The sequence below is a fragment of the Bos indicus x Bos taurus genome, chromosome 19 (assembly GCF_003369695.1).
Source record: "Bos indicus x Bos taurus breed Angus x Brahman F1 hybrid chromosome 19, Bos_hybrid_MaternalHap_v2.0, whole genome shotgun sequence".
Classification (NCBI taxonomy): domain Eukaryota; kingdom Metazoa; phylum Chordata; class Mammalia; order Artiodactyla; family Bovidae; genus Bos; species Bos indicus x Bos taurus.
The window spans coordinates 16,991,759-16,998,200 of record NC_040094.1 but is presented as its reverse complement, the minus strand read 5'-3'; positions in this window follow the sequence as shown (position 1 = coordinate 16,998,200).

The following is a 6,442-nucleotide window of genomic DNA, read 5'->3' as shown; positions in this document are numbered from 1 at the left end:
TCTCTGCTTTTTAATATGCTGTCTAGGTTGGTCATAACTTTTCTTCCAAGGAGCAAGTGTTCTATTAATTTCATGGCTGCAGTCACCATCTGCAGTGATTTTGGAGCCCAAGAAAATAAAGTCTCTCACTGTTTCCATTGTTTCTCCACCTATTTGCCATGGAATGATGGGACTGGATGCCATGATCTTAGTTTTTTGACTGTTGAGTTTTAAACCAGCTTTTTCACTCTCCTCTTTCACATTCATCAAGAAGCTCTTTAGTTCTTCTTCACTTTCTGCCATAAGGGTGGCATCATCTGCACATCTGAGGTTACTGATATTTCTCCCAGCAATCTTGATTCCAGCTTGTGCTTCATCCAGCCCAGCATTTCACATGATGTACTCTGCATATAAGCTAAATAAGCAGGGTGACAATACAGCCTTGACATACCCCTTTCCCCATTTGGGACCAGTCTGTTGTTCCATGTCCAGTTCTAACTGTTGCTTCTTGAATTGCATACAGATTTCTCAGGAGGCAGCTCAGGTGGTCTGGTATTCCCATCTCTTGAAGAATTTTCCATAGTATGTTGTGATCCACACAGTTAAAGGCTTTGGCATAGTCAATAAAGCAGAAGTAGATGTTTTTCTGGAACTCTCTTGCTTTTTCGATGATCCAACGAATGTTGGCAATTTGATCTCTGGTTCCTCTACCTTTTCTAAATCCAGCTTGAACATCTGGAAGTTCATGGTTCATGTACTGTTGAAGCTTGGCTTGGATAATTTTGAGCATTACTTTGCTAGCGTGTAAGATGAATGCCATTGTGTGGTAGTTTGAGCATTCTTTGGCATTGCCTTTCTTTGGGATTGGAATGAAAACTGACCTTTTCCAGTCCTGTGGCCACTGTTGAGTTTTCCAAATTTGCTGGCATCTTGAGTGCAGCACTTTCACAGCATCATCTTTTAGGGTTTGCAATAGCTCAACTGGAATTACCACCACTACATCCCCATAAGTTATCAATCTTAATCTTTTAAAAATTATTTGTTTATTTATTGACTGCCTTGAGTCTTCATCGCTGCATGCAGGCTTTCTGTAGTTGTGGTGAGTGGGGGCTACTCGTCATTTCAGTGTGAAGGCTTCTCATTGCAGTGGCTTCTCTTGTTGCACTGCACAGGCTCTGGAGTATGGGCTCAACAGTGGTGATTGTTGTTGCTTGGTCACTCAGTTGTGTCCAACTCTCTGTGACCCCACGGACTGTAGCCCACCAGGCTCCTCTTTCCATGGGATTTTCCAGGCAAGAATACTGGAGTGGGTTGCCATTTCCATACCCAGGGATTGAACCCCCATCTCCCATGTCTCCTGCATTGCAGGCAGGATTCTTTACCTGGGACACAGCCTTGGTTGCTCTGTGGCACATGAGATCTTCCTGGACCAGGGATTAAACCTCTGTCCTCTGGATTGGCAGGCAGATTCTTAACCACTGAACCAACAGGGAAGTCCCAGTCTTATCAATCTTATACCTGTAATTTTGTACCTTTTGACCAGGGTCAACCAGAGACATTTTAACATTTGTTGTATAGCTACTATATGTCAGTCTGGGTATTAGGCATTTCAGCCAGCTTATTTGCTGTTATACGTTCGCATCCTCACTTTACAGATGAAGAGTCCCAGAGAGATGTATGGGGTCTTTCAGTCCATGAGCTACAGAAGTGTGGGGCTGAGCTGCATCTGGGGATGCTCTGGCTGCCGTCAAAACCCACCCTCCCAACACTAGGACACAAGTGGGTGTTTGCTCTGTGTATCTACATTTCTGCTGCTACAAGTCAGTCTCCAGGATCTGAAAGTGGATTAGTACCCACTTGCTATAACCCACACAAGTGATGGGCGTTTCTCAAGAAACTGGGCTCCGTGCCATCTTTGTTAGAGTTATGGAAGATGCTCACAATAAATACAGACTTATAACCCCATCCAAGGTCATGACTGAGAATTCGCCAAGTTCTCTTTCCTTTCTGGGCACACAGATGGATTCTATTTCCCAGACCCCTGCGTGGGGCCACAAGACTAGTTCTGGCTGATTGGATGGGAGTGGAAGTGACGCAGTGACCTGTTTGCTGTGGCTCACACCCCACTTCATTCCCTTATTTGTGGAATGGACACAGAAGACTCAACAAAGGACTCTAACATCAGAGGGAACAGTAGAGCCACTAGATGGGTGTCCCAGAATGACAAGATGAAATAGAGAACTCTCCCCAACGACCCATACTGTGGCATGAAAAACAAACCTTTATCATATTCAGCCATTGACGCTGTAGGGCAGTTTGGTGCAAAGCTTGCCTTCCCTGATGAATACAAAGATCTAACAGATCTCAATAGGAGAAGCCCAGAAATCTGCATTTTTAGAAAGCCTGAAGCTAATTCGGAAAAACTGGAGTTTCAGAAAAGGGTCAGGTCCAAGACACAGGGTGGAAATATATTCGTGTGGCCCAAAGAGTTGTATAAAAGGCAACACATAGCAATAATGTTTTCACATCATCCATGACCCTCATGTTGACCCCAACCACCCCCCCACACCCCACACTCATCCTTTCCCATCTCCTGGAAAATTGAAATCTCAGCCCGCTCTTTGTTTTTTTGACATGTGGGATTTTAGGTCCCTGACCACAGCTTCCAGTGAGAGCCTAGAATCCTAACCATTGGGCCACCAGGGAATTCTCTTAGCCCACCCTTTAGAGACTGTCCTGGTAACATGTCTTTCCCTGCTGATGGGAAAAATTTATTTCTGGAAAATGAGTTCAATCTCATAGCCCTCTAATAAGATGATTGAAAACAGAAGTCACAGACCTCAATGCAGATCAAGTAAGTATCTAATCTATCAAAACTGCAAAGCTCCGTCGTCTGTACTTGCCTGTGTATCATCTTGTCTGTCACTTTGGAGCCAGGGACCAAGCCCTGGGGCGGTGCGGGGGTGGGGGTTAAGTGAAAGTAAATGCTAACAAACCCAGATTGTAGAGAGTAGGAGAGTGCGTGGGGGTCTGGAAGTTGTATTTCAGTGGCCAACAGATGCTTGGAAGCAAATACCTGCCAACCCAAAGGACTGGCTTCCAAGTGACTCTTGTGTTTCTGCCTCCTGTGGGACTCTAGGGCTACAATGGAGTGGTGGTTCCCTCCACCCTCCACACACATCACACACTTAGAACCTCCACCCAGCCCCCTCACCCGAGGCAGAGTGGCCCCTTCCCTCTGCTTTTGGCTGGCCTAGCTATCAGCTGGGTTGAGGATTGTGGGAGGAGAGCTGTTACTATTAATGAGAAATCTGTCTCCCTTGTCATCTTCAAGGAACCTGTAAGGGGCTATTCCTCTGTTACTTACTCACTGTTTCTCTTAGTTGGGTGAATGGCTACTCTGGTGAGTCACGCTTTTTCCAGAACTTCCTAAGACTAGCAGACTCTGGCCGGGAGAGGACAGGGGGTGGGGAAGGGATGGTCCTAAAATCTCAGCATCAAATGGCCGGAACAATCTGTGGATGGGGCAGCCCCGAGGTTACCTTCAAAGCGGAGGCAGGAAATCTGTTGTACCCGGTGTTCTGGACTGGAAGAAATTGGCCCCCTTCCCATTCTGAAGCCAAAGGAATCTGTCTTCAAAGTCACAAGAAGGATGATTCCCTGATCCTGAATCACAAGCACACATCTGTCTTAAACCCCTACCTGTTCCCAGGTAGATGGAGTATGGTGGGTCTTCCTGGCTCAAAAGGAAAGAGACAGATCCCAAGGTAAACCCAACACACCAAAGCAGGACCAATCTCCAAGGTCTGAAAACTCAAAACTGAAGTTGGAAAATCTGGATACTGTATATTACACAGACTTTCTTTACAGCTGCTATAATGTGGGAATACAACAGGTTGTTGGGGATCCACAGACCCTGACTTACTCATCACTGTAATGCCAAGGGCATAGTAGGCACTCAATAAACTACTTGCCAAATGAGTGTGTGAGTGAATGAAAGACTCAGTGTCAAGAGATCGGTTTTCTGCAGGTTTTTTATAAAAACCCAACTTGTTTAAGTCATGTCTGACTCTGTTCAACCCTGTGGACTGCAGCCTGCCAGGCTCCTCTATCCATGGGATTCTCCAGGCAAGAACACTGGAGTGGGTTGCCACTTCCTCCTCCAGGGGATCTTCCTGACCCCAGGATCAAACCCACGTCTCTTACATCTAACCTGCTTTGGCAGGTGGGTTCTTTACCACTAGCACACGTGGGAAGCCATCATGAAGAACTATCAGTATCTCCAATATGTAAGAAGATATAGGAACTAAATTACATGAATGCTCAAGGCCCCCCCCAGAGCCCACCCCAGTTTTAGCTAAGTACATGACTCACGAGTATAAAAAGGGGTTATCCCCTACAGATCCAATGATCTGCTGCTGCTGCTGCTAAGTCGCTTCAGTCGTGTCCGACTCTGTGCGACCCCAGAGACAGCAGCCCACCAGGCTTCCCCGTCCCTGGGATTCTCCAGGCAAGAACACTGGAGTGGGTTGCCATTTCCTTCTCCATCCAATGATCTGGTTTGAGGTTAAATTTATTCCTTGTGACCTGATTATTTTAAGTAGTCTCAAGCATCCAGAACTAAGTCAACCAAGCCACATCCAGAAACTGGGAAAAAATTGGAAAAGTAAATAAATAGATATGTGTACTGGATGAAAGGTTGCTGTGGCCTTGAAGCTTACATTATAAAATCAAAAAGAGAAAAAAAGCTAGGACTCCAATTGAAGCCACATTTCTGAGGTTGGGTGTAATAAACAAAGCATAAGATAGGGCACTCTACACTTATTCCTCCAGCCTCTGTTCCCAATGGTAGAGTCTAATTCCTTTTACTATGTATGTCTCCATCTCCAATACTGAATATGTTGAAAGAATTATCAATGCTTCTATGGTTCTGAGGTTCCTATCATTGAAATGGCATTGACATTGGGCTGTATAGGGGTCAGTTAAGGGCTGTAGAGTGTCTTGGGAGGAAAGGTGACAGGGCAGGAAGCTGTGGAACTAGCATTCAAGCAGTCCTGGGACCGTACCTCAAATATGTCACTGATCACAGTATGGGGTTGCAAAGAGTCAGACACGACTGAACTGAACAGTATTTTTAACAATAGCGGTATATTTAATATGGGTATCGCAAGGATTAAATGAAATATCCTACATACCATGCCTCACACCTGAGACATAGGTAGATAAATTTTAGTCCTGCTCTCTTCTCTTTGCATCCGAAAGCTTCCACATGTCTGTTTTTCTCTCTTCTCTTCATCCTTTATCTAATATTTCACCTCCCTTTCCAGAGGCCAGCACAGTGGTGGATATCTTGTAGATACTCACTAAAGGAACATTTGATTCAAATGCATCTGATTGAATTCAAGCCAATGAAGCACTTTTCCTGGTGTGTTTTCTCCTCCTGAAGCCTTGGTGCTGATCATCTGTGGTTCAGGTCAGTTCAGTGTTTACAAGCCCTGGACCAGGGACTCAGAGCACAGAAAATGGTTGGTTCCACCTGATTACTGACAGTCTGGAGAAGGGTTTAGGGGAGGAAAGAGATGCCCAAGCAGATCTTCTTGGAGTTTTATGTGCCATGACCTTCCTTTTTGCAATGGATGTAATTCCCTAGCATGTTTCATCCAACTCTATTGACCACTGCACGTGGATAGGAGATTTCCCTACCAAACACATCTTGCCTAGGTAATAGGTACTAATGAATTTGTCTTATTCTTTCTCTCATTGTTGCCTCCCAACACACACACACACACACACACACACACACACACACACACACGAAGGTGACAGTTGCCCTAAAACAGATACTTCAGGTGTCTGACCCTGGATCTATCTGCCCCTCCCAAACTGTGCAAACTTGAACAATATCAATAAGAAATACCCTTTCTGAGCCAGCTTCACTTTCATAGTATGCGAATTGGATTTCATGCAGGTATTGGAAGGAGTCAAGAAAATAAATTGTGTTCATTTCTTTGCTATCTTGTGTATAGTTGAATCTCTCAGCCACGTACCCAGCCCTGGAACTGAGTCTAACTCATTCACTCTCAGCCCGTGGGATAGGGATCCTGGTCTTGAAAAGACCTCCAGCCGGATTGGTGCTGACAGGCTCACACTGTCCTAGGAGGGTGCCGTGCCGTGTCCCCTCCTCTGAACCAGAATCCATTCAGCTACCCCACACAGGGGCTGCCCCGGCTGCACGATGCCCTCCCTTTCAGGCTGGTCCAGAGACCGCTGGCTTCCGAACCTGTGGTTCTCTTCTTGCCTCATAGGCTCTCCTGGCTTCCTGCTCTCTCCCTTGGCTTCCCGGCTGACTTAGAGATCTTGTTCAGACTTCAGCAGCATGTCTCCCAGTGTACTGGACACGCAGCTAGGATGTCATCGTCTACCTCCACCACACACTAACTATGAGACTTTGGTTCTCTCTCTC